Genomic DNA, 27,070 nt, shown 5'->3' with positions numbered 1-27,070 from the left:
TGAGCAACCTCAAAACATGACTCCATGTGAGATTCCCTATCACACATTCTTATGCAATCTCTTTCTCTCCATCTCATGTGTAGCTTATTCTCTTAAAGTCTAAGACCTGACGATATCTTCTCACATATGCACTATGTACGTCTAGCTCCCTCTCTCTCTCGATAGCTTCCATAAATCACTGCTCTGCATAGTCTCTTTGTTCAGATGCTCGCAGTCTCTGAGGCCTATTTGCACCCTGGTGACTCCATTAGGCCTGGCAGATGGCGGAGACCTGGGCCGGATACAGAGCGTGAGATTTCTGCGTAGCTGGCTCCTTCTTGCAGATAATGAAAGCCACATCATTTCCCAGTACACACGGTCAGAATTCAGAGACCTGAACGGAGAGAGTTATGGAGGGCCTGCAGGCAAAGCCACATCTACCATCTCAACCTGCTCCCTTACGCTTCTTGTATAACATGATCACATGCTGAAGAACTTGTAAACGCAGCCCTTCTGTGATATTCAAACATGTCTACTGCCTCTCATATCTCTTTCTTGGACACACAGTGCTGAGATCGCTGCAACAGAAGGTGTAAGCACAGTGTGAATTCAAGCCATATATGCAAAACCGCAGAATGATTGCTTCATTCTGGGTCAGTGCAATCTAATTAGGTAACATGTTCAGCAACAGTTATTATAAATGCTTCATGCTTTCAGAGATCTCATATTAATCTGCCTGTAGGCTGTGTGTCTGATGCTAACAACTTTCTGAGGCGTGGTGGTCCTATGTAGAATAATCTGAACATACATACATATATATATATGTGTGTGTGTGTACATATATATATATATATATATATATATATATATATATATATATATATATATATATATATATATATATATATATACATATATACACATATACATGTGCACACACACACACACACACACACACACACACACACACACACACATTTGTAGAATTTATTATATTGCTTTGCTATTGAAATAAAATGGGATTTCATGTTTTGTAATTATATTTGAGAAAAAACAAACAAACATGAATTTTCCCTTAAGATCAAGGCAGTTGAAAGATTAATACTTTCATTATTGCAAAGAAAACGCTGATTTTATTATTTCTGGTTAAAATAAGTACTGCAATTTTTTTTTATTGGAAAATCAGTTCTAACATTCTAACAATAAACTATAGCAGATGCTTTGGGGTGGATATTATATATTATATTTGTGTCATGAAGACACATTGTGGTATCTCGAGAGACCTCAGCATCTTCAAAATTCAGCCCGCTGACTCTTATAATGATTAGCAATAGTATTACTATTAGTAGTAAGTCTGTTTCACACAGCTTGAGCAAGCAGAGCTACAGCGTAACTGTAACAGCAGGGTCTCATTGTGCTTTCACTCTGCAGCTCTATACAGAACAAAAGTAATTTCTGGATATCCACACAATATAAGTATTCCTATGACAATGGCCATCACATGAAATGGAGTACCAATAATCTGTACTTGATCATCTTCAACGAAAGTGTTTACAATAGCGTTCAGCTATTTGGGGTTGGTAATATTTATCATTTTTAAATTAGAATTTCCTGCTTACGAATCCTGAATATAACATTGTATCTTCATCTTTAGGATACCAGTAGCAGGAGAGAGCATTATCCTCACAGTTTTTTTATTTTTTGTTGTTGTTGTTTTTTTTGTTTTTTTTTTATATTTTAAAATATCATATATTCCTGTGAGGCAAAGCTGAGTTTTTAGCAGTCATTGTTCCAAAATCATTCAAATAGGATGATATGGTGATCAAGAAACAATATTAAAAACAGATATGCTGTAAATAATTATTCTTTTTTCAATTAATTTCAATAATTTTCAGTCACGTGGCGGTATGAAGACCTGGATGGCAAAATATCCATAGAACTGCACAAGAATCGTTCGATCTTTTTAACAGCTGCAAATATTTAGATCTCTCAAAACAATAAAACTGTATGCTAACAAAATTCAATTTATTCAGCCCCCAAGGCAATATTTCAATCATTAAACAGTGAGACAAAACAGTATATTTAAAACAAAAATAGCTAATTTAATCATTTCTGTATTAATGATGTGTAGTTTACATGGGAAAGCAGATGAGACCGAATATGACCGCATAATCCGCTTAATGGTTCAGTGTTTCCACATAACACAAAACTTTACATGTTGCATTTATATTCTGGCTTCATCTGCTTGCCTGTACAAAATATACAACATCAATAAGGTGTTTACTGAATTTCACCTTTTAATATCCGCATTTTAATAGGCATTTTACTAAATTATTACAAACTGAGTTAAAATAACTGGTGGTCAGTGAAGCAAAGCTTTGTTTTGCCCACCAGGTGGGAGTTACTATGTTACTAATTGTTACTTTTCTTTGATGAATAGAAAGTTCAGTGTGGATAGTCTTTACTGTCAACTGAATGTGCCCTATGTGCCTGTCACTGTATGCTTAAAATAACGTCAAATATTTCACAAATGAGTGTGTAATTCACTGTAGCGTCTATGTTGTTTCATAAAACCCTATTTAAACACGTCGATGTGATTATGTCACTGGTCTTACACTAACCTGTCCATCCTGGCAAACAGCGACAGAATCCACTCACAGGGTCGCATCCATCAGCGTGGTTACAGTCACAACGCTCGCGACACTCCAGCCCGTATGTGCCATCCTGAATAACCACACACACAAACCATCTTGCTAAGCTCAAACTGCCCTGTCATGACAAATTTGTATAAATCAAATAGCCAGGCCTGCTAGCTTCTGGCAAAGAGACAATGGAACCGGTCCCGGGAAGATACTCACGGGGCAGGGCTGCTGGCAGCGTTCCCCTCTCCAGCCTGAGGTACAGGTACAGGAGCCGTCGATTGGGTCACAAGCCGCACCATTGGCACACAAACAAGTCTGGTTACAGCCCAATCCCCAAGTCCCGCTGGAGCACAGGATTGAGCAGTCTACACCCTGCCAACCTTTAAAGCAAAGGGAGACGGTACAGACATCCGTTAATTTATTTGTCTACTCAACGACCGGTTCTTTCAGTTATTTATTTGCTAAAAACCGAGGGTTTAACATTCTCTATTTGAGTTCTAGCCAAAGCTTCTCTAGTTTATAACAGTGTTCAATTAATAGAACGGGAAGAGGGGGAAGTGAGGTCACGTCTTGACAGAAGCCAGAGGATTCTTTTCTCCTCGGCTCGCACCGCAAAGCAGTCAATGAGTTGAATATATGCATGGTTTGAGGTCAACATAAGAGCAGAGTGGGATAGGCAGAGAAGTTGTGTAGCACACTGGGGTTCTGCATTATGAATGGGATGAGGATTTTAAAGGTACTGTCTCTAATGAGCTTCCTTCTAAACTGGAGGGACCTGAACGAATACTCTGCTGGTGCAGGCCTTTAAGGACGAGTCCATGTTTATGCAACAATAAAGGCCTTCCCGCAGGTACGGTTAGCTGCGGTCAGCCAAACGCTGAGCACTCACAGGGCTCTTGTGGATTCACGCTGCATTTTTATGCCATTACAGTCTAAAAAGGCCATATGCGGAAGTAAGTGCTAAGTGCTTATGTATCCTTTGAAAGTGACCTGGAGAGGCTTTGGATCCTTTGATACTGAAACACAAGTTTTCCCATAATGATAGAGATGGATATAGGGCATGGATAGGGATATAATTTACTGCTTTTCTATGTATGATGACCAGAGTTTTTGAGTACAACAGACCTATCAAGCATTCCTGATTTTTTTATAGACAGGATTCATTCTCTAAACATTGGCATCTGTGTTAAAGGGAATTAGAAAATGATTAATTAGTCCCGAGTAATTGAACGTAAAGATTACGACTTTTTACTTAGCATCTGATTGCATGTATTGATTGCTTATTGATTTATTTGTACAGGTCAAGCTTTAATCTTGTTATTAGGTTGGTTGTAAACCCATAGTCTCTCATGGCTTTCTCTTTATTCATGTCTATAAGGAAAATGAGGGAATAAGCGTAAAAGAAGGAGAGCACATTATTCCGCACCTTCTTTACAGATGCAGGAGCCATCGATTGGTGAGCAGGATGCTTGGTTGTGGCAGTGGCAGGTTAAAGTGCAGTTAGTACCGTATAGTCCACGTGGGCAGGTCTGGGAACAATCGTCTCCCTTAAAAACACACAGAGATGAACCGTTCAAAAAAATGTATTAAACAAATTTATCAATGTATCAACCATATAGTAATGTTTGAAACCACCCTGAACATTTTAGCCAGTGTTGAGGTGTAACTTACATGTAATACATACTGATTTAATTGATTTCAGGGGTATAGGACACAGATAATTTTTTTATCTGCTGTTTGGATTTATGTATATGATTTATTTAAGGTTAACTTCTTTTTAAGGTAACGTAATCTATAACCTGTTACATTTTCAAAGTAACCTTCCCAACACTGATGATTTTAGCAATTATATAGCCACATCCTGGCAACCAACCACACTAAAACTACCCAAAAATCAAGTATAAATGCAGAAAACCACCCAGAACTTGCCAGGGTGCGTAGCAACACCCTGGCAACCACTAACAAAAGCACCTTAGAAACCACCCATATCGCCCAACAACCTACTACAACATGCAAAACCACCCAGAACGTTTTAACCACAACATAGCAACGTCCTGGCAACAACTCCCTAGCATCGTAAGAGTGGGTTTTGCTCCGGCAGGCAGAAAGATTAGATTAGATTTCCAAAATCTACGTTATCTAGTTACCAAAATTTTCTCTACTTATGCAATTTTACACTCTAACATGAGCAATGTGCTGTGAAGTGTGACTCCAAATCCCATCTGAGGATTCTGTGAAACTTCAACACAAAATTTCCTGCAAAACATTCACTGAAACAGAGTTTGATACAGTTCAAGTGAGTACAGAGGTGGAGAGCACATTTGGGCTGCAGCAAACCTGAAGTCCGTGTGTAGCTAGTCTCTTGCTGCAGTCACACAGAGTGTGGCAGCGGACGCTCAGAGCTAAAGGCTCGCTTTTCCCAGCCGCATTAATGAGCTGACAGCCCCTGGCCCTCGGCACCTCCGTCCATCCCCCTGAACAGCATTGCTGATGACTGACAGACACTGTGTACTTAAGCCCTGTTCCCCAGCCAAACAACACCAGCACAATCTCTGTGCTTTACCAGGCTCAGCAGGGGAGTCGCCTGTATCCCAGCGCCGACCATCGCCGGTGTCTTTTTGCCTCATCCCTGGCTCTGACTGACAGCTGACAAAATGATTTAGACTCCCAATTAGTGGGGTAATGGCAGTGTGCTGCGCACCTCCTGCCTCCGTCTCCCCGGTGCCGGGGATCGAGCAGCAAAGGACCCGCTCTCTCATTATCATCTGGAACTAGGTCTGAGTGGAAAGCAGGATAAGATATGCCACAGGACGCCATGGGCACTGAGCGGGACGACTCTCGCTCTCTCTCTATATATTTTTTGTTTCTCCCCTCTCTCTCCTTCTTTCAATCTGTCATCATTTATCTCGCTCGCTCGCTTTGATACAATCATCTCCAATATTTTCTCTTACTCCCACTCTTTTCTTTCTTGTATGCTCTCTTTCTTTCTCATTCTCACTCTCCCACATTCCCCATTGTATTCCCCATTTCAAATATTCCACCTCTCCATCTGCTTCATTCGTCCATCCACTCCCCACATGAAAAGCTTACATCTGTGGATTAATTTTTCATCAATCTACGTGCAGTTATCTTTGTTCCGCTCAAAAGTGACAGCAAGCAGACTGCTAACAATGGCAGTTCTGTGCTACAGAAAAGACTTAAAACTATCGGTGCAGGCAGCCGAATATGGGGCGCTGAAAGTTAGTTTGTTCGACTTTTCAGCAGACCTGCAATTTGCTGGTGAATGGGTTGGAGGAGGTAAAGAGTCTCTGGCTCACAAATGACCTACAGGGATTTAGCGAGACCCGTGAATGCTCCAGATTACACTGACACAGGCCTGAGAGCACTCATTCAACTGGGTGACTGAACTCCTCTAAAAGCAGGCTAAAGTCAGACTTACGTTTTGAGGTTAAATACTTTTAAATATTCACTTTATAATAAAATCAACAAACATTAGTACAGTAAAATAGCTATAAATTGTATATTTTTATATTCAACGAGGTCCAAAAAAACGGAGACCACACTGAAAATCTTAGATCCAAGAGTTTCAAAATATTAAAATAATCACTGTTAGGATAAAATATTTTTTAAAATATAGATAATACTTTAATTCACATTGAGAAGCAAATGTATTACACTGATCATTAAAGTATCTTTGTGCAAAAAGTCAGTTGTTTCCATTAAAGCACAAAATATATTTGGATAATGCTCGCATCATGAAAAACAATGAATATTCTTAAATATTCACATTATAATAAAATGAACACAAATCATTAGAACATTCACCAAGCTAGAAATGTTTTCAAGATTCGAATGGCATGTTTTCATACTCAGCGAGGTCCAAAAATCTGAGACCACGCTGAAAATCTTGGATACGTTTTTTTTAAATAAAAAAATTCTCTTTGCATAATTCTCACATCATGCTGGAAAACAATTAATATTCTTAAATATCTCCCCCAAAAAATTCAAGAAAAATGTTAAGACATTTGAAAATAATCAGTTTAGGATCAAAACACCAACAAAAAACAAATACTCTTGTCTTTGTCTTAAAAAAAATGTAAGTAATTACAATGATAGTTTGAGCTTCTTTGTACAAAAGGTCAGATGTTTATTTTTTAATTCTTAGATTATGCTGGAAAACATAAAAACAAAATATCTGACAACACTTTAGTAAAGTGACCAATTCTAACTATTAACTAGCTGCTTATTAGCATGCCTATTGGCTGACAACATTCTATGGTGTGCAATTATTTTCAGGAACTGAAGAACATCCAGGCAGCTCTTGACTACATTACAGTCCATATCACTCCACCAACTGATTTCTAATATTTCAAATGTCTTACAACAACAAAACAGCCAAAACTCAAAATGACACTGGCCAAACAAACAAATAAATAATCAACATGATAAAAACAACAGATCATTTCCATGTTTTTGCCGCTAAATTACATTTTTATTAATGTATGGAAAGCACATACTCGTTGAATTATTAAAAACCGCACAGCCGTCATGGCCGCATCACCACCTCGGATGTGCATTATTTTTCGAATAGTTCAACAGCTTGTCGTTAAGCATTCCTTACATCTACAAGTGTTTGCAATGAATGCTATTTTAAAGCATTAAAATTCCTACCAATCCCTCTGTGCATTCTAGTGAAGCGTCATGAAAGCACACTTGAACGTGGCGTGTGTGCTTTTAACGTGGCACTACCAGCACATTTGGTCCTCATCTCCCCACCTGTGCTCTCTCAGTACCAGCAGCGCAAGCATATATATGTTCCTTTTCACACCCCTATAAATATCATTCTCTCAATACTCTAGAGATGAGTTTTTGGTGGCCATTACCCCTCTTATTTTCGACCAGACTGCGGTCAAATTGTTAACCTTTGTTGTTCTATAGGTCCGAATGAAAGAGCTGGCCTGGAAACGGAGCTCCGCATCCCAATTCCATTGCATCTCGGTCAGACTCTTGGCCAAAGCTCCTCGAGCAGTGTTTAATAGAACTGGCAGCAGGCCCCCAAATCCAACACAAAGAGCAGGTGGTGAAAATTAAGATACAGTCTGTGCCTCCGCCTGCTAGTTCAAATCGCTGTAGTAGCTCTGCCACAGGACACTGCAACAGTTACAGCCAAGGCAGGAGTTGGCTAGAGCCTCTGGTACTGAGTTTGTCTTAATCATCACTGCCGTTCTATTCTTTACCTGCGGCACTGTCTTAATTTCATCTGCTTCGCAATATTTCTGCTGTTTCTGAATGCAGCGGGAGTGAAATCAGTTCAGTGGCGGGAAGATAATTGAAACTGTAGCTTCTCATGTTACGTCTTATTCATAACTTAAAGTGATGCTACTAAAAAATACAATACACTACAAGTTAAAAAAGGAGCTAGTTATATTTAAGTTACACTACCAGTTAAAAGCTTGGAGTTGGTAGTATTGTTTTATGCTCATCAAAGTTTAATTAATTTCATTAAAAATACAGTGAAAACAAAATATCTTAAATGTTTTCGGATACAGTTTTTTAATACAGTATAGTAATTTATTTATTAAAGTTATGACAATGCAGAATCTTCCACAATTCTCATTAACAGTGCTGAAAAACAAATGTTTGGAGGAATCTTTTATGAATAGCAAGCTTAAAAGAACTTTTTAAATATCATAAATGTTTATAGTACTGATCCTTTTAATGTGTCCTTGATGAATAAATGTATAAAAATAAATAAATAAATAATTCTTATTGAAATTTTATGCTATAGACAATATAACAATAAATAAATAAATAAATAAAACTCCCACTGACCCCAAACTTTTAATAATTTTATTATTTAAAAAAACATAAAAATACATATAATATAGTTCATATAAGTCAAAGACATACAAAACATAGAAAACAGATGTTACTAAATATTTTATATATTTGTATATGTATCTTTGGCTGAACAACATTTCTGGGTGAATTTAAAATTAAATTAAATTTTGTAAATATTATTTAAAAGTTGCTAGCGCTACTTTTAGTTTTAGTTACTACCAAACAATTTTTTTGGTTTCTCTTAGTTCTCTAACTCTAAAGCTACTAGCTCTAAAATAAAGTACATCTGCTTCTGAGGATGAACAAGATGAACAACACTATGTAAGCAATACTATGAGGCATGCGGTGAAGCAAAAGAATGAATCATCCATCTATTTTAACATCTCTCTAAAATAAATTCAGATTACTGATATGATCATCTCTATCTGTCTTTCTCAAGCTCTTTCCTTGCATCTTATCACTTTCATTTTAGCATCCCTTTGTTCATCAGAGAACACGGCCGGGTTGATTGTGTGCCATGTGCAACCAACTGAATAACAAAACGATTTGTTATTTATGTCATATAGAGTCTTGCCTAGATATCACAATCTATTTTGGAGTCCTTGTATCTTGCGTTTCTTTCTGTGTTTCACAAGGTCTTTGTGTTAAGTCTAAACCTGCTGTGTAATAAGACACAAGCATTGCAAAAGTAGCATAGCTGAGACTCTCACCTTGTTCCCAGCCTCCCTGCTGGAGGTGATGTGTTTGTGTGTGTGTGTGTGTGTGTGTGTGTATGTTTGTGCGTGAGACCACTATAGAGATCATTTTCAAAGCAATAAACTGTATTCGCTGACACTTCTGCTTTAAGTATCAGGACACAAAAACTTTTCAAAGAAAGATCAAGGGAAGTGCTGACTAGAAATGTCCTCTGAAAGATGCTCCAGTTTTCGCTTAAAACCACAATCATAAACCTTTATTATGTAATTATGAGTTTTGCCACTTTCATATGTCATATCTATGGCTCTGTTTAGACACCATTTTCAGTCATCTGATCACAAGTGTTGAGCCAAGACACATTGCTGTTTGCACCTGTGTCACATAAATGTGTCTCCTGTGAACGCCTGTGATGGGATTTTGTTGGGAGGAACTTACTACACTTCTTTCTTACTGCATGGTGTTACATATATACCAGATAGCTCTTCTTCTAGTGTTTTAACAATTCTCAAAAATTATGTTTTTTTATTGTTCATTCCAATAAATCTTAATCAAACTGCATTTGGGTTATACTGACTAGGTAAAAAACAAAACCAGATAACTAACACAATAAAAGCATGATACATGATAACATAATAAAAAAGATTTTTGAAAATGAAAACAACAACAATAAGCTTTTGCAAATAAATTACCACCAATTGAATGGTTTTGATCAGGATTCTCATCTGGAGATTGAAGATATATATTCAGTGCTTTGATACAACCTGTGTTGTTAAAAGCGCTATATAAATAAAAATGATTGATTGATTGATATATAAGATTAAATAATTAAATTAACTGATTTATTTAATCAGTAAATTGTGATATAATTAGGTCTGGACTTAATTATAATATAATAAAAAATTATGAATTTAATCATGTACTTAGAACTGTACTTTTGCACTGTATACATATTGTATGTATACGTATAAATAATAAAAGTAAATAACATAAATACCATAAACATAAAATTATAATAAACCATTTTTTTATTTTAACTTAACCACAAACCCCTGTTTTGAGCAGGTACTTATATATGTGATCAATTAATTAGTTCATTAATTGGTAAGTAATTAATAAATTAAAAATGATGGTCTATAACTGATGTCTAGGACGATCTGTGTTTATGTTACAAATGAGAGGTTTGAGTGATGTTAATGGCAGGTGTATAGATGTGCCTATATGTTAGGAAGGCATATGAAAAAAGACCATCCTTTAGTTCAGAACATTAGCAGCTATAATCATCAATGCTCAGCAGTCAATTTCATGTGACGATATATCAGCATGGCAAGATTTACTAGTATTTAATGAATGTAGACAATGATAAATGATAAACATGGACTCACTGTGTAGCCTGGGGCACAGATACAGGCCCCAGTGAGACTGTGGCAGTCTGCTCCATTAGCACACTGGCACAGCACACTACATCCTTCTCCATAGTAACCTGGGGGACAGGTCTCATTGCAGTATAGACCCGTCCATCCTGCTGTACATGAGCATTCACCTGTCAGTGGGTGGCAGCTGAAAAGAAAAGACAGATCGACATTCAAGTACAAATATGCCTAAAGATACGTTGTGTATACGGCATCTAAACAGAAACACTTTGGTCTCCAGAACAAGAGAGCCAAATCTGAGTACTAAAACCATTTGAGTTCATCCATCCTGGTGTCTGTGAGCTCCACTCAGATAAATGGGGTGTCCTTTCTCTCCTTCATGTAGTAATGAGCCCCAGTGTCTCAGGGCCTAATCTACCCATACCAGGCATTAACATTGCATTAGCCAGGAACGCGGCTAAGAAATAATGAATGAAGCACAGGTCGCGATAAAGAGCAAGTGCTATGCTACTGTTGAAAGGTGTTCGAATTTTTACTTGCAAGTCAAATGAAGTCAAATGGACTCAAATGGAGCTCTTTACTCACCCATGGCTCTGGAGGTTAACTTAAGAAAAGTTGGCTAGAAAAGTGATGATTGTAGGATTGAAATTTAGCTTAACCGTAGGGAACTCTACCAAGATGTAATGTTTGCCCCAAATAATCTAGCTGTTTAGCAATTGCAATTGGAAATTATGATCTAATTAAGGCTGTAATTTAGTCCAATTAATGATATAAGCATGAACTTAATCAAGTCTTCTTTTTAAAAATGGCAGTAAAGGAATGCAAGCAAACGGAGTACTATTTGTATTTGTACTATTTGTACTATTTCTTGACTTTTCTATTTCTGTGAATTGTTTGGCAAATATTAATATATGCATTAATATAATTGCATCCAAAATAAAAGTTAAGTACACATAATATTTGTGTGTGTACTGTATATATTTATGTATATACAAACACATGCATGTATACATTTAAGAAAAATATATTATGTTAATATATTGAATATATTTATCTATAATCCAAATTATATGAATATAAATATACATGTAAATACATATAAATATTTGGGATGCACCCATACCTCTTTTTTAGTACTCTGCCTGATACCGATACTTTTATTTTTGTACTTTCCGATACAGAGTACTGATATTTTCATTGCATTTGTAACTTTTAAAAATATAAACGCTTTTTTTTTCTGACTCTGATGACCCAATGAGCATTTCCTGTCCAATTCCTTAACTTTGCTAATTCTATTATTGCATTAGTATTGCATCTTTCTCATGGGCATTTAATAATTTTTTACTTTTAATCTTTTATGTTCACTTTTTTATTTATTTTTAAGTTTAATCTCTATTTTGCCTCATTTTATCTGGAAAAAGACAGCATTTATAATAATTTGTCAAACCTGAATATAACGATTTTATGGCTTTCAGCCTTACCAGACAATTATATATCACCTATATGTGATTAAATACAAAATAAATAGTAGTTATTAAGACTGATGTGGTTCGGGATTGGCAAAATGTTCTTGGGAAATATTACCAGTATTTCAACTTGCCTAATAATTTGGAACACAGTGTAGAAGTCATGCTTTCTTCATCTGAAATGTGCTTTGGTTTATATTCCAAAGCCACTAATATAATGCAGAATGGTGAAGAATGAGAGGGACATGTACACTGCAGCCTAGTGCTTTTCAGATATTTCACTTTCGCCATGTACGGTTAAGGCTGTAAAAAACTGATGTTTATAGTGAATGCCCCATAAATTGTCATATTTTTATGATTTAGTTTTAATCCAAATTATGAGTGCTAAGTGAGTGAACATCAATAAAAGGTCACACAACAGAAGTATGCACTCTCTCTCCCTCATTATGGTTAAGTAACTAGTGGATTGGTTTGCTCACTTGTTTTTGACATATCTGCCTGAACAACAAACAGTGATGTCTGTGAGAAAGAGATATATGCACTCAACAAGCTTGCACATCTGTGCCACCCCACGCTCAATCCACTTTGCTTTGCTTATCAGCCTGCGCACATCTGCTATACAGGCATTAATACTGAATGTTTAATCAAAGGAGCTCAGTACTGGGCCTGATACCAATATTGCATCAATATATATATATATATATATATATATATATTCTCACCTGAGTGTGTTGGTGGCGTTACAGGGCAATATCTGTCACAGATGAGACCGTAAAGGCCTGGTGGACAGAACCTGTCCTGGCAGTGAGGCCCTTTGAATCCCTGTGATCACACAAACATGCTCCGTTGATGTGGTAACACTTAGCCCCATTCTGACAGTCACAGTGGAGGGCACACTGAGGTCCATATGTGCCGACCGGACACTCTTCCTGGCACCTGGGAACAGTGAGGAAAGAAAACCCCAAAGCAATGTTTTGTTACATTATTCATTAGTCAGAGAGGCTCTGTAAGAAAAAGTAGCCCGTCAGAATAACACAAGCAGTATTAGTAGACTACAGAGTCATTCTAATCTAAGGGTCAATGGTCAATGCTCTGGGCATCATTTTTGGTGCCTCAGGTTCATCAGCCCCTTGGTTTCGCCTGGGGCGACAGCAAACTAAGACTGCAGTCATTAATTACCGTGAATACAATTAGACCCCGGCTCATTCTCTCTGTTGAATAGCAAAGTGACTTAAGGAACAACGACTTCCACAAGATCTTCAATATACAATCCTGGCAGAACATCAATCTTGAGTGTCCAAAGAAGCCATTAGGAGACAGATAAATAGCTCAATTAAATTATAAAACGGACTAGGTATGTTTCATGTTGAAATTACACCAGCGTCGTTTGTATCAGGAGAGACGGGTGTGAGAAGGACTCGCAGGAAGGGAGGAGGGGGTACTAACGCAATCTGAGATTATTCCTGCTGGGCTAATTCACCTGTCACAGACCAAATGAATGAGGGCAATTTTGTTAAATATTAGAGGATAAGAAGTGTCTGTCCTGAAAGTGTTTTCATTCTGCAGACAATCACTTTACTGCGCTAATAAACCCTAAGCTGCTGCAGAAGACACGGGAAAATAAAGGCACTGAGCAATTTCAATTGATACTAATAAAACTCCATTACTAGTAATTAATGAGCAGAAACTTATGGATCTAGTGCGGATCTCGGAGTGGGATCGGAGGATGCAGGGAATGTAAACACAGAGCAGTAAAAAGACAATTAATCAATTATTCAGCAACCAAATTTTGCAGGCTTGTTAACAAACTGCTTTTGTGGTGATTTTTTTAAAGACACAGAAAAATAATAACACAAATAGGCTTGGAACTAGGTATTTGTTCTACCTGTGGCCACTGTATCCTGCCATACACTGGCACTGTCCTGTAATGTGGTCACACAGTCCTCCGTTGCGGCATGAGCATTCCTTGCTGCAGTTGATCCCGTATTTGCCAAATGGGCATGGCTGGGCACAAACAGACCCCTGTCCAGAAAGAGGGCAGAGAAAATTTGTCATTCATGCCCATTAAAGGTGCATTGATTTACAGGAACAATTCATTTAAATAAAATTGCATCATCATCAACTCCCATTTTTAAACCCATACGACTTACTTTGTTTCACAAGAATAAACTCTTAGAAGGTCCTTTAACACCACAAAAGATAACTGCGTAATACTTTTTAACTACTAACTTTAAATGATCCAACTTTTTAAAGCAGGAAAGCTTATGATTCACTGTCAATGGAAAAAATTCCATGAGGGTCCCATTTACAAAGAATTAACAACAATTTTTTTACTTAATTTTCAGTCTTTTCATCGTACAAAGCCATAGACTTCTCTAATACTTTATTGGTGCTTTTTGTAATTTTGGAGCTTGAAAGCATTTCAAAAATAAAAATAGTAGCAGCCAATACATTTTTCAAAATAAAAATAAACATTTAGAATAGCATTTTTCATACAGGTTGGAAAAACCTAACTTAATTATGGGAAATAAATTTTTAGGTAAACATACAGTATATAAAATAAGTGTATTTAATCTATACAACTAGTAAAGATTAAAGAATTATGCAGAAACAATATTTGTCCCCCTGAAAAAGGCCATATTGTATATATCTGTAGCCATTTATGTAATGCAGATAAGCTGATGACTACATGATCACGATCCAATCCAGTCTTTGTTACTGTACCTTTAAGAGTTTTAAGCAAGGTTCTGGAATTGAATCATTGAATTTATATGTAAACAGCTTGTATGAAAATGTACAGTACACAGTTATGATGTCAATACTATTGCAATTTCTAAATGACCCATTTTTGCAGTTTAGTTTTAATAAACGGTGAACTGAAGATGGAGCATTGCTTTGTGAATATTAGAGTACGTCTACATACTGTATCGAGTAAGCTTTTTTCAGAAGAGAAAGGAAACTTGTGTTTTGATATGTCCTCTTTACGAGTTTGAGATGATGCAAAAGAGCAATAATGAGGCTCAGCAAACTTCACACAATTGGCTTCCAAATAATAACTTCAGCTGCTCCAAGTAGACTCAGATCAGTGTCATTTCTTACCCACTACATTCAGATTCTCCTCCACCCTTCCTTCATTTACCTCTTAAACTCTTTCACCCTCCCTCTATTCACTTAACCCTCCCTTTCTCCTTCTAATTACTCTCTCTTTTCCTTCCTTGCTTCCTTTAAGCATGACTCACCTTCTCTCCGTCGTTTCAGTATCTTGCCCTTTTACTCTCCTTCACTTTCTGCCGCTCATTCCTTATCATCTGTCTCCTCATCTTTATTCCTCTCTGTTTCTTTTCTGTCTTTTATTCTCTCAGTTTCCATTTGTCCCCACGTTTCCACCTTCTCGGTCCCCCCGTGTGCAGCTTCTTACCGTCCATCCAGCAGGGCAGGAGCATTCTCCAGTGATGTGATGGCAGGTTCCTCCGTTCTGACAGGGGCAGCGCTGCTCACACTGTGGCCCATGACTTCCAGAGGGACATCGCTCTCCACAGCTGCCGAACCACAAGAGGAAATACTTGAAACTCAGGCAGCCATTGCAAAGGATTGCAACATAAAACACAAGAACGTTCAAAGACTTTAGAACAAATGCTTCAAAAAAAAAAAAAAAAGAAAAAATCCAACCATATTTTTTTTAAAGTAACCTCACAAGAACTTCACAGTGTTTTCACTATGCTAACAATGAATATAGACAAAGAGTAAGTATTTAATATGTAGATTAGCATGGGAGACTGGGGCCAGTTGTCACAGTTGTCACATAGGTTAAAAATCTCCAGGTCTGAATCGATAGATATATTTTACGGATATTCAATTTACTTCCTCTATATATAAAAAGATACACTTCTGTTCATGTGCTTGAGTGACTAAGAATTCATGTTTTTTCAAGTCTTCAGTGTAAGATGACCCTTCAGAAAAAAATAAAAACAATAAAAAAAGTCTTTCCCAATTAACTGATTTAAAAGAATTTCTTGTTAATATCATTAACATTATACCTATTATTTTTATTCAAAGAGCTATATTGTATTTTTATTTTTTTCCCCATATTTCTCGTTGCACAAATCATTATGGTTTTACTTTATCTGAAAAAGAACAAACATTTATTTAGGTTCTTTTGTGAACAACACAAAAGGTCACAAAAGCTGAATGTGGCTCCTTGGCAAAGATGTTGTAAAGGTTGAATAGCTTTTTTGTAGTCAAGAGGTGTGTGCCTATACAAAAATTGACTTTCAAAAATAAACCTACCCTTTTCACTAGAGTAACAACTTGTCCTTGTGTCCTCTGTATCAAGAATATGTTTCCGGAAAGACATACTAACCTTCATATCTCTATATTGCAAACTGGTTTTATCCTGGTACTCACATGGGACCCATGTAGCCTGGTGCACATATGCATTCCCCCGTCTCGTGGTGGCAGGTGGCACCGTTGAGGCATTGACACTGCAGCTGGCAGCCCTTGCCATAGTAGCCAGGCTCACACTGATCCTCACAGCGCCATCCTTGGTAGCCGTCAGTGCAGACACAGGCTCCTGTGATGGGGTTACACAGGGCCCCATTCTTGCACTGACAGCGGTTGCTGCAGTGGGCCCCCAGTGGCCACTTTCACAACCTGAAACACAGCGAAGAAGAAAGAACGCTATTTTACACCGCCAACTAAGATGCCGCCACTCTCCAGTAAGAGCTGAGGATAAAAACTCGTGCTTATCAGTAAGACTCATTTTATTACATTCCAAACTGTGACCTGCAGTCCTGGAATTGCAGAGACACAAGATTTGTGAAGTCATAGGATTTTATTACAGAACTTATGCTGACTTATGCAAGTTTGTACAGTGTTTTGTCAATAATGTGAATCCCACTGTGAGTGGGGATTAGCTAAAGCATAGATTATTTACATCCCCTCATATATTCTTTTTAAATTATCAACAAGCTAATACCATGCTGAAGGCAAACACTATTAATAAAAAGGGTGAATCCACAAGGAGCTAATCTTGCAAACGCACCTAAAGTGGCCCAGAGATGCTATAAAATACTGACACATTCATTCTTGTGTTTACACGGTATTAACTAGCATAAAAAAGGGCCATAACCACCATAGACATTGAATTTGATTCCTTTAAATTTGTTTACAATCTTTTTTACTGCATGTATCTGGAGATATTTCGACTCTAAGAGCACTTTTGGTTTGCCTTACTGCATACTTTAAAAAAATCTGTGTTAACTATTAATATTTCTGCATCGTCACAGCTGTTCAGACGTTCAAAAATGTTTTGAAAGATATTTGAAATAAATTAAAAAGTGACATTTAAGACATTTTAAATGTTACAATATATATGATCCTGGACCACAAAACTAGTCAAGTCGCACAGGTATTTAGTAGCCAACCATACATCTTTTAGCATATTAAGTAAAGATCATGTAAAAAATAAATGTAAAATAAAAGTAATTTTTTTTTTACCCATATCACTTGTTTTGTGGCGACATATTTCTATTTTAAATAAATGCTGTTCTTTCAAACTTTCTACTAATCAAAGAATCCTGAAAACAACAGTATCATATAATGTTTCTGGAGCACCAAATCAGCATATTAGAAAGATTTCTGAAAAATCATGTGATTAAGCAAGGAATAATGACTGCTGAATATTGAGCCATGACATTATTGATCACATTTTAACAAATATTCAAATAGAAAACTATTTAATATAAATAGATATATATTTTTTCAGCATTTTTAATAAAATAAGTGAGTTTAACAACATTTTTAAAACAGAATTTAAAATTCTTACAGGTCCAACACTTTTGAATAGTATCTGTCATTTAGATGATGGTTTTATACAAATTCAAGTTAAAGCTACCTTGTGATTTAAACAACCACAGAAACCAGTCCATATTTAGTGCCAGATGCTTAACTAATCTCAGAAGACCCTTCGAAAGTGGATGGAGCCCTAATGAAGACTGTGTTGCTGCGAGACACCAGCATCCGTCGTCTATGCCAGACAAACATGAGGTGGATGATCAGCACTTCGAGAAGACAGCTTGGCACAGAGGGGGGTCATAGAATAACCTGGTGCTGCGGCGACTCTCTCCCAGGAGGTGTAACGTAGGCTGCATTAAGTAGCTGAAAGAGGGCAGGAGGCACGTTATTGATTCAACTAAATCTGCTACGGATGAGTTCTCCTGTCGGTTGAGCTCTCACACCACACAAATGACCAGGGCACATTAAAGGCAGGAAACCTGCGGGAGGTCAGCGAAGACGGATGAGCCGCTCATCGTCTGCTCGGCTCGCAGTCAATCAGCACTCATCACGCTCCTCACAGCTCTCCCACGCTGATGAGAGAAAAAGAGCAGAAAAACACAACGCATCCACCGTTTGCCTCACTCAGCGGCCCCCGGACCTCGTCAACTCCCCATCAGCCCCAAAGTGAGCGCTTCACTTTCAAAGAAGCCTCATACTGGGACGCAAACAGTTTCCTTTCCATTCAACACGGCAAATCCAAGTCCGCCGGCCTCTTCATCTGCAGCCATTCTGAATCATTGCGGAGGAGGACAAATAAAGTAGAAATCTAGCTTAATTTGCAGAAGTCTTTTCTTCTGGTGCTCAGAAGCAGCACAAAATGTTGCCATTGAAGACTCAAAGCCTCTTTTCCCCCCACAGCGAGACGCCTCAGCACATTTCCTCCTAAAGCCCATTATCTCGGGCCGTCTCTTCTGCGTTTAGTTTCAGACTCGCCGCAGACAGTGTCTCACTGCGGGCCCTCTGACAGCATTTAGCCGTGATTAAAGAGTCAGAGATCATTTGGTGCCACGGGCAAGGCTGTAAACACACAGTCTTATTCCTTTTTCTCTGTATTTAAAGTATCTAAAGGAAAGCTTCTGTAAGGATGAGTCTAATCGGAGAAGAGATGAAGGAAGAGCGGATGAGGCCCGTCGGGCGATGGACGGTGTGTGTGGGCAGAGATTCAATGGTAAGTACACCAAACGACCGACCTGCAATGCAACCCCTATTAAAAGCGCTCAGCATTGCACAAACAGGCTAATCAAAGGGTGCGTTTGGGGAGACAACCGATGCTCCTCTTCGCAACAAGCTTGTACCTTGAGGCATCAGGGCTGAGCTGTGAGCGTGCGATTGTGTTCTGTACTTTGATAAGAAGAAAAATGTACGGCCTGATTTGATCAGCTGGTTGAGAAAGATCTCAGCGCAGGGCAGCGCCATGCACAATCCTGTGAGAATTCCTAATGCTGCTACTCGAAGTTCTCTCATAAGTGTGGAAAGCCTTATTACAAAACAAGTGAAATCACTTCAGCTGCAGGCCTGATATAAAAATTATTAAGGCTGACAAGAAAAATACTGTATGTATTTTGGTGCTACGTTCTGCCTTGAGCTGTGTGCTCAGCTAAATAAACACGAACATCACAAAAGGCTAATTAGGGAGGATTCCAGTGTCTAAACTCTTGTATTTTCTATGAAGACAAAATATCTCACTCCTGCGGAATATAGAAGCCCTGCTTACACTGTCTCTTTTTATTAAAAATCTGTTTTGTGTCTGAGCCTTAGCCTTTAGGGTAGTGCACCTACATATTGAACAACTGCACTTCATATTTCTTCTCTTCTATTGCTTCCTTTCACTCTCAAAATGTCAAAGGCAAAAAAAAAAAAAAGATACATATTTCAATAATTTAATTTTTATTTTTATTTTATTCTTTGTGAAAATCTAAGGATATTTTATGCTAAAATTCCAAAGTAAATAAAAAAGCAACTTTACTTTATTAGCATTTTCTGTCTGACATTCAAATAAAGGCAAATTTTACTTAATAAAAACTGCTATTTCCAAAATTGAAATAGCAGTTAATTTATTTATATACTTATTTTTAATTTTATTATTTGGTTGTTTTATCCCACATCTGCACGCCGGGTTATTTTCTTTGCAAATGAAGGTTAAAATCGTTTTTTCCCTGTTAAAGTAAAACCTATAAAAAAAAGAAAAGACTGTGCTTTGCATCACTCCTCTTCTAGCATTACCCTGTCTCTCCTCAAAATAGCATGCCAAAAATTCGAAGATGTCTTTAGATGAATTTTTACTAAACACATGCTTTACTAAAGTTTCTACATTCGAGTTTTGCATCCTTCAATAAAAACACAAGCTCAAGCCATATGACATTCTGCATCTACCACTTCGTGACTAGATTAAAACTAATATATCGGTCTTTTGCCAATCTGCCATTTGCCCTTTTATCATCCAATAGATGGACTGCAGCCATCTAGATGTTTGTAACGGAGCCAAGGGTTTCTGAATCAGATAGTGTAATAGGAAGCACTGTACAAAAGTGTGATTACACTGTCTCTATCACAGCACACAATGCCTCCAGGGCCAATTACTACTTCCTTGCACCCAGTCCAGCCCATTCCACTCCTTTAATTAAAGCTCTAGCGGTGGAGGGGAATACTCTAGTCAACCCCTTACACCCAAGTTTTAGCTTTTGTGGTTAATGACTGGAGGAAGTGCATCCAGACAATTAAACCAGCAGATAAATGAAGATCCCAAAGCTTGGCAGCTGAACTCTTGTGTTTGGGTTCATCTCTGCTATGCCATGATGAATACAGGATGGGAGTTTGTCTCTACATGACAGAGTGTCTTAATTACTGAACAATGTCACAGCACCATGTGCTACGTGACTCAAGTCCGACTCGGCACCCGATGACGTTAGACCTGTTTCGTGCCAGTTAAGTGTGTTTTTCAGAGCACAGGTTATACAAAATCCTTATTAAGTCACTGAAACAATGTGCAGCTTCAAAGAAGACTAAAGTAAATTAAAGTATATGGGCAAAGTGGCATAACAGATAGTTTTAAAATATACAGTGAATGGGAGATTTGCTCTGTTAAAGTATTCCGTCCTGTGAGAAATAAGTGAAGAGTCATATTCACCCACAAACCTTGGCTGATTTTAAATTTTAAACAATTATAGGTCCTGCGCTCCTATTACCTCACAGGTTTTCTGATTAGGGAGAAGGGAAAAGAAGAGAAATTGCCAAATTAGATCATTTCAATAATAAATACATTTTCAAAACATCTCACAAAAGTTGTTCACAAAGTCCTTTTGATGACAACCTTTGGAAGCATCCAATACCATCCAATCACTTGTCTTATTAAACAACTTTAGAGAATCAAATGCCATAACATTTCGCTCACTTATTTATAAACTAAAGAGTTATTTGTTCGCTGGTGTGGACGCAAATATAGTTATTGTTATTGTTAAATTTATAGTTTTAAATTTATTGTGCTTGGTGTGAACGGGCCTGTAGTGTATGGTTTGATTTACTAAATAGAACCATATCTTCAGAGTCATCCTTTAGTAATCAGACGTCTCTGGAAATATGTTTTGTGCTGTAGATTCAGCTGTGGTGTTGAAGCACATTTAAATATTGGTAAATCAAACTCTGTGACTCTGTAAGTGCAATATTTCATCCACATCTGCAGATAAATGAGCACCATTAATGGAGCCAAACGTCATTCTTTTTTGGTATTTTGAAAAAAGGAAAGGTCAGTTCTCCTAGCAGAAGTTCCAGAAGGGCAAACATCATTTTTTAGTGCCTTTACCGCTTAAATTAAAAACAAACATATGCCTCTTTTCCTATCTTTCTTCATTTTCATTTCCCACATTCATCTTAGTTCTGCAACAGATGAACAGACTTATAGTGCTTTACAAATATAGCTCTTTTTTTGGACAAAAGTGCCGATTGTTTAGTACACTAGGATGATAAATGTCTCCTGGACATGCTGTTAAACGTATAGTTGTAAAAGCTGCCAATACTCTCACCGTGAAATGGCCCACTGGGCTGTCTAGAGCTCCACTGACACTTATCACTATGTTATTTATTTGTGCGCTGAAAGAGCCGACTGCTAAAGAATGAATTAGGGATACATTAGGGAATTTGGGAAACATTATGTGGGATGGAGAGCTGATGGATGCTATTCTAAATATACAGAAGGAACTGCCAATAGTCATGTGGGGTGGATAGTGCTGAGTTGTAATAACAGAGGGGGGAGCGCTTGCACTGCAGCTGCCAGCCAGCCTCGACGGACCGGGGCGTCCCTCCTACCCTAATTTATCTCAGACAAGCCCCTGCTACATGTTTCCTTTTCCCCAGTAGAGAGAAGCAGCATGGGACCTGCCAGCCAAAGCCTCAGGGGAGACACGAAGCATAAGGATGTGCTGATGTCGTATCTTTTTTGCGCTATGACTCACGCTGTGCTACGGTTCACATGTAAAGACTTTTACTGTACTGTTTTGATCTATTACAGTATCTGCAGTAAATTAACATTTTGTCAACTAACTTGTGCACGTTAACAAATTTAATTTCAGTATTCTGTAAGATCATCTATAGTTGAATGATTGCCCATAGAATTGTCAACTACTTTTTCTAATTATTATGTATGTATGTATGTATCTAGCTATCTATCTACCTACCTATCAAAGTTTTTAAATTAACTTTATTTCTTATCAAGTATGCATCTTTTCAAAAACTGATAAAAAGTGACACTTATAAAGACATTTATAAAGTTCACACAAGATTAATTTTATTTATTTTTTTAAGACTAATTGCTATTCTTTAGATTTTGAAAAAAAAAAAAACTGCAATAAAATGTATTGTGGTTTCCAAAAAATTTTAATTAACAACCAATTTTTTGGACCATAAAATCACCATATTAGCATAGTTTCTGAATGGTCATGTGACACAAAAAAATGTAATGGCTGTTGAAAACTCAGCTTTGCCTTTACAGAAATAAATTACATTTTAAAACAGAAAAGTTTTTCACAATATTACTGTTTTTAATGATTTGTTTTTTAATAAATGCAGCCTTGGTCCTCATCATTAATTATATTTAAAGATGTTTTTGACACCAAAACATTTGCACCAAAATAATGCTAAATGACATGCAATATAACACAAGTGGAAAGGGGGAACTCCTATGAAAACATTGTCCTGAGTCACAAGAATTTACCAGAGGTTTGGGATTGAATATTTAATGTAATAATTAGGTTTTAATAAGATGAGATGGTGAAGCCATTGTTAAATTGGAATCATGTTTTCAAACCCAAGACAACTTAAGTGGGCATTACACTTTTCGTCCCACTTGAGCACCTTGTATTCAAAGAAGGTTGTTTAGAGACATCTATATCAAATTAAGCACTGACTAATCGCTGTCTAGAAAAGATGCTCCCTGTGGATACAACTAGGTCATTTGTACGAGATATATCTAGGATGTGAACTCAGATCAATATCAGCCTTGAGAAGTCACCTTCTATTCAATACAGTGCTAGAGACCTTTCACAGAGAAGCTGCGGGACGGCACTATCCAATCGCAGCATTTTTGTGGAGGGTGAGGAGATCTTTGAAGTGAATCATGCAGGCACAAGTCGGGTCATTATTACGCTCCTGAATAATTCGAGTAAAGCCATGACCTAGTGCAGCAAACCAGTAGCTTATTCAACAAAAGTCAGAAGTGTCCTCCTCAGCAGATTGTTACACGGGCCGTTGCTTTACCAAATTAATAATTCTATCTTCCACTCCTCCCTTGGGAAAAACACAAGCCATTCTCTAAGCCACGAGGCCAACAAGCACGAAAAGAGGCTCGTTTACAACGCTCCACCCAGAAAGGAACGACTCGAAATAAAGATATGTATGAGATGGAGATGCACAAGACAAATGGGAGATCAGCAGTGACCAACAACCGCTGCTCTTGAGACAATGTCAACCCAATAAAGCCCACTCGTGCTGCGCTTAATTTGCACCCATCGATTTCCTATTTTCAATTATTAATTCTAATTAGGATGAAGTAGATGGTGCCAGGGGCCATGGCAGAGGGTCGATGATGGAGAGGCCCAGCAGATGTAGGCGAGTGATCCACATACGGGAAAGAGTTTGACTCTACTCTACACCAATGCTGGATTTTTGATCATGATACTCATAGATTTAGTGATTTAAACCCAAGCCTTTTAACATCATGATTTTATATTATCACAAATCCTTATCTGAGCTGGGGGGATTTATGCTCACATTAGCTTTGATTCCTCACCTAAAAGCGTGAAAGTCTTTCACCAGGGGGCAGCATACCACATTAGTTCAAGCACAGGTCAATACGTGGAGAAGGCTGTGCGCCCGCCAATGCTCTGACGTACAGAATGGTGCTTCATGATGTATGTTTAATTATGAAGTTGCTACAATGTGGTGACGGATTCAGCCCCTCCTCCAGCTAGTGCTGAAAACAGAACAACAACCATGATGCATTACCAATAATCCACAATGCATTCATCAAAAAACATGGCCGCCCATTGAGCTGGACTCGCATACACTGGAAAATGAACCTGTTAAATTTACGGTAAAAGCTGGCAGCTGCAGTTGTGAAAAATGTACTGTTAAAATGCCATGACATTGTTTAAGGTTCTACAGCAAGTATATTTTACAAAATTATAATAATATATTTTGTTATAACGTGTTAAAATGGTTATATACGCTAAGCTTACTATTAACAACAGAGTGATTACTTTAGGCATGAGATGTTCATTCACGTTTATTTTGTGTTAAAGCTAGTAGTAGAGAGGAAGGAAATCACGCTCAGTCATGCTCTGTCAAGGCGTTTATACAGTGATTAGTGGTCGACTGATTATAACGATTGCTTTTATATTATTAATAATAGACAGGCAAACATTATAATAATTTCTTGTTTGCCATCAATATTCAGAAAAAACACATTTATATAATTTAAACAATTCTTTGAATGACTGATGAACATTTAGTTTCACAAAAACCCTGTAGATTTAGTCGAATGCATTTGTGAGATCTTGCAAAGTGTGTGTGATTGAAAGCTGACAGGAGAATTCAGCTTCACTAGAGATGAGGTGATCAAGAAAGTTTAAACTTGGCTTTATTTACCCACAATACTTAGTGCCTTATTAATTACAGTGTTTACTTGTTAATTGTATGTTATATTCATTATGATATATATATATATATATATATATATATATATATATATATATATATATATATATATATATATATATAATTTATGTATTTTTAAACATATTTATTTGTGAAAATAATCCATTTTCAAAAGATGTCAACAAATGAATAAATGAAAGTATATCAGCATGACCATTGGCAGCCCTGCTTTCCAAGATATTGGTATTTGTATCGCCATCTGCATCAGCTATCAAAAAACAATATATGCCGACGACTAACAACGATCTGTCAAGCTACACCAAAGGGTGTCAAAACAGCATTTATTGTTTGAATTTCTTGAAAAAAAAAAATTTAAACATATTTTAAAATATGAGACTTTTTTCTTATCAAAAGTAACAATATATAAAACTGGAAGTTTCCAATTAAGTTCCTCTCAATGCAGTGATTAAAACAATGCTTTAATTGTTTGGTACACATGCATAATGAAAGACCCATACTGATTACACAAAACATAATCATATGTGATGTGTCATACCAAAAATAGCATCAGTTTTTTATTGCAAAAAAAGGAAAATTACATATACTGCAATGTTAAACCATTTATAGTTTTTCACCATAAACGGTTAAAGTGACTTTACAGTAAACATGTTTTTACTGTAATACTCAACAGTATTTTTCAGTAAAAATATACAAAATTAGCATTTTAAAAGCTACAGTCTAAAAGCTAAGAACATGCAGTTATTACTTACATACAGTAAAGCATAATAAAAAATGTAAAAAAAAATAACGAGGTTGTATGGTAAACATACCATACCAGAAGCATATAGCAAAAGACGAGAGGAAGAGTCTCCAAATACTGGGAAATTTTCATTTGGTATGCATACGCGCCTATTTCGAAAACCAGAAGACAGCTCATTATGAATCCATTACTAGAACCACTTGACCATTATGCCAAAGCAAATAAACAGAAATGAAGACCCAGAATAAGGCAATTAAAACTCATGTGTGGACAGGGACAATGATAGAGTAATGTTGCATGAAGATCTCTCCTGACCTACACTGCCAATGCATTATGGGTTTCCATGGCATCTGCACCTGCTGAAATCTGGTAAGGGGGGAGGACAGAAATGAGGTTATGTTATATATCTTTCCTCGGGTTCGCTGCTAGTCTATTGAGCATGAACTCATTCTGCAGGTGCTGGCAATAGTATACTGCATATTATGTGAAAAGAAGGTATCTCATACAAAAGCCTTATATAGAGCATGCACAGAAGAGTTGAAATAGCAAGTTATCATAGCATTATATGTTGGTTTCCTTTTAAATCGATTCACAATAACAATGCATTGGCATGTTTTAGCAGTGTTCAATATGTCTGTTTAACTGAATGATGTTTACTAGTAGATATACAGTAATGCCACTTGGACATCACTCATCTCTGAGATTATTTCCACTGCAACATTCATTTTCTGTGAAGCAGCTTTGAAACAATATGTATTGTGAAAAAAAACACTATGCAAATAAACTTGAATTGAATTATGCAGTGTTAGAAAAAGCAAATATTTTCATAAATGGAATTCGTGTAAGGCTACGGCAAAGTCTTCCTATGACCGCAAGCATTTTGTGCGTGTATATGCATACGCCTACAGGCAAATACAAATGCTAGTAATAGGCAATTCTTGGTGGAATTATCTCTCTCAATCCACTGCCTGCTGCTTCCGATTGCAGCCGTGGGAATAAAGCAGCCTGTAACTGCTGTTGTAGGATCCTCTACACTATTGAGAGCTACAAGGGGATAGGAAAAGTTGACTGCATACGCAATGAAAAAGTTTTAAAGGGATAGTTCTCCCGAATATAAAAATTACCCTGTGATTTACTCACCCTCAAGCCATCCTAGGTGTATATGACTTTCTTCTTTCAGACGAATACAATGGGAGTCACATTACAAAATGTCCTCGCTCTTCCAAACTTCATAATTGGAGTGAACGGGGGTTGAGATTTTGAAGCCCATAAAAAGTACATCCATCCATCATGAAACTTCAGGCCTTCAGAAGTGTATGAAAAAGTGGCGTCCAG

At 37.2% G+C, this 27,070-nt stretch overlaps 1 protein-coding gene and 1 pseudogene across 6 annotated transcripts in view; one reads left to right on the top strand and one right to left on the bottom strand.

Moving 5' to 3' along the window:
- LOC122329130 overlaps positions 1-19,245 on the bottom strand; it is a 33,842-nt pseudogene extending 14,597 nt beyond the window's left edge.
- LOC122328902 (sushi, von Willebrand factor type A, EGF and pentraxin domain-containing protein 1-like) overlaps positions 1-27,070 on the top strand; it is a 502,117-nt gene that overhangs the window by 178,937 nt on the left and 296,110 nt on the right. The gene's annotated exons all lie outside the window — the stretch shown is intronic.

This window comes from Puntigrus tetrazona, chromosome 23 (assembly GCF_018831695.1).
Source record: "Puntigrus tetrazona isolate hp1 chromosome 23, ASM1883169v1, whole genome shotgun sequence".
Lineage (NCBI taxonomy): Eukaryota > Metazoa > Chordata > Actinopteri > Cypriniformes > Cyprinidae > Puntigrus > Puntigrus tetrazona.
This window is presented reverse-complemented; position numbering and strand designations above follow the sequence as displayed.